Below are 3,018 nucleotides of genomic sequence, written 5' to 3'. Positions count from 1 at the left end.
CAAAGAACCAGCTCCTAGTTTCGTTGATTTGTTCTACTGTTCTTTTGGTTTCTAGTTCATTGATTTCTGCTCTGATCTTTAGGATTTCTCTTTTCCTGCTGGGTTTAGGCTTTATTTGCTGTTCTTTCTCCAGCTCCTTTAGGTGTAGGGTTAGGTTGTGTATTTGAGACCTTTCTTGTTTCTTGAGAAAGGCTTGTATTGCTAGATACTTTCCTCTCAAGACTGCCTTTGCTGTATCCCAAAGATTTTGAACAGTTGTGTTTTCATTTTCATTGGTTTCCATGAATTTTTTTAATTCTTCTTTAATTTCTTGGTTGACCCATTCATTCTTTAGTAGGATGCTCTTTAGCCTCCATGTATTTGAGTTCTTTCCGACTTTCCTCTTGTGATTGAGTTCTAGTTTCAAAGCATTGTGGTCTGAATATATGCAGGGAATAATCCCAATCTTTTGGTACCGGTTGACACCTGATTTGTGACCTAGGATGTGATCAATTCTGGAGAATGTTCCATGGGCACTAGAGAAGAATGTGTATTCCGTTGCTTTGGGATGGAATGTTCTGAATATATCTGTGAAGTCTATTTGGTCCAGTGTGTCATTTAAAGTCTTTATTTCCTTGTTGATCTTTTGCTTAGATGATCTGTCCATTTCAGTGAGGGGGGTGTTAAAGTCCCCCACTATTATTGTATTGTTGTCAATGTGTTTCTTTGCTTTTGTTATTAATTGCCTTATATAATTGGCTGCTCCCATGTTCGGGGCATAGATATTTACAACTGTTAGATCTTCTTGTTGGATAGACCCTTTAAGTAGGATATAGTGTCCTTCCTCATCTCTTATTACAGTCTTTCTTTTAAAATCTAGTTTGTCTGATATAAGGATTGCCACCCCAGCTTTCTTTTGGTGTCCATTAGCATGGTAAATGGTTTTCCACCCCCTCACTTTCAATCTGGGGGTGTCTTTGGGTCTAAAATGAGTCTCTTGCAGACAGCATATTGATGGGTCTTGTTTTTTAATCCAATCTGATAGCCTGTGTCTTTTGATTGGGGCATTGAGCCCATTTACATTCAGGGTAACTATTGAAAGGTATGAATTTAGTGCCATTGTATTACCTGTAAGGTGACTGTTAACTGTCTGTTGTCTGTGTTCGTTTCTGCTCTTTGCTGCTTTTAGGTTCTCTCTTTGCTTAGAGGACCCCTCTCAATATTTCTTGGAGGGCTGGTTTCGTGTTTGCAAATTCCTTTAGTTTTTGTTTGTTCTGGAAGCTTTTGATCTCTCCTTCTATTTTCAATGATAGCCTAGCTGGATATAGTATTCTTGGCTGCATATTTTTCTCGTTTAGTGCTCTGAAGATATCTTGCCAGTCCTTTCTGGCCTGCCAGGTCTCTGTGGATAGGTCTGTTGCCAATCTAATGTTTCTACCATTGTAGGTTACATATCTCTTCTCCCGAGCTGCTTTCAGGATTTTCTCTTTGTCTCTGAGACTCGTAAGTTTTACTATTAGATGTCGGGGTGTTGACCTATTATTATTGATTTTGAGAGGGGTTCTCTGTGCCTCCTGGATTTTAATGCCTGTTTCCTTCCTCTCATTAGGGAAGTTCTCTGCTATAATTTGCTCCAATATACCTTCTGCCCCCTCTCTCTCTCTTCTTCTTCTGGGATCCCAATTATTCTAATGTTGTTTCGTCTTATCATATCACTTATCTCTCGAATTCTGCCCTCGAGATCCTGTAGTTGTTTCTCTCTCTTTTTCTCAGCCTCTTTATTTTCCATCATTTGGTCTTCTATATCGCTGATTCTCTCTTCTGCCTCATTTATCCTAGCATTTAGTGCCCCCATTTTTGATTGCACCTCATCAATAGCCTTTTTGATTTCGATTTGGTTAGATTTTAGTTCTTTTATTTCTCCAGAAAGGGTTTCTCTAATAACTTCCATGCTTTTTTCAAGCCCAGCTAGTATCTTTAAAGTCATGATTCTGAACTCTAGGTCCGACATCGTACTAATGTCCGTATTGAGTAGGTCCCTGGCTGACGGTACTACCTCTTTTCTTTTTGCTGAGGTGATTTCTTTCGTCTTGTCATTTTGTCCAGAGGAGAATAGACGAATGAGAGAACAAAATGCTAACAGGTTTACAACGTCCCCAGCAAATATACTGTATACAAATCAGAAAAGACCTGAAACCAGGGGAAAAGAAAGGGAAAGAAAGAAAAAAGAAAGAGAAAAAGAAAAAAAAAAAGAAAAAAAGATAAAAACAAAAACAAAACTATACAAAAAAGGCAGAATATGATCAAATATGATCAGGCTAGTGCATAGATCAGTGCCACACACTAGATCTTGGGCGTATTTTGGTCTGTTAGAAAAAAGTGCCTCCTAAAACTTTAAAGGAAGAAAGACATATATGTACAAAATAAGGGTTGATACAATGAAGGGATGGAAGATGACTGTAAAGATGAAAATTATAAAAGATTTTATAAAAGGACTTGGTAAGATAAGTTGTTTGAAAAAAGAAAGAAGATTTAAGAAAAAAAAAAAAAGGAAAAAGGGAGAGAATGTGATCAGGCAGGAGACTAGAACAAAGCCATACACTAGTGATTTAGGGTATATTTTGATCTGTTAGAAGAAACTGTACCTCAAAATTTTAAAGAGAGAACAACTTATATATATATATGCCAAAAATAAGGGTAACTACTATGAAGGGATAAAATATGACTCTAAAAATGAAAAATAAAAAATGTTTTTTTTTTTTAAAAAGGGATTTATAAGATGTTGGTTGAAAAAGGGAAAAAGAAAAATAAAAAAAAAACAGTCAACAAAAATTAACTTTGATGAAATAATGAATCATGTTTAAAAAAAAAAAAAGCCATGAATCTATGTGCAGTATTCCCCTAGCGCTGGAGTTCTCCTAGTCTCCTTGATCGATCAACTTGGTCTTGGCTTGCTGGCTGTTCGTGCTGATCTTCTGGGGGAGGGGCCTGTTGCTGTGGTTCCCAAATGTCTTTGCCGGAGGCGGAATTGCCCCGCCC

Source organism: Zalophus californianus, chromosome 3 (genome assembly GCF_009762305.2).
Source record: "Zalophus californianus isolate mZalCal1 chromosome 3, mZalCal1.pri.v2, whole genome shotgun sequence".
NCBI classification, from domain to species: Eukaryota; Metazoa; Chordata; class Mammalia; order Carnivora; family Otariidae; genus Zalophus; species Zalophus californianus.
The sequence above is the reverse complement of the archived record's forward strand: the minus strand, read 5'-3'. Positions refer to the sequence as shown.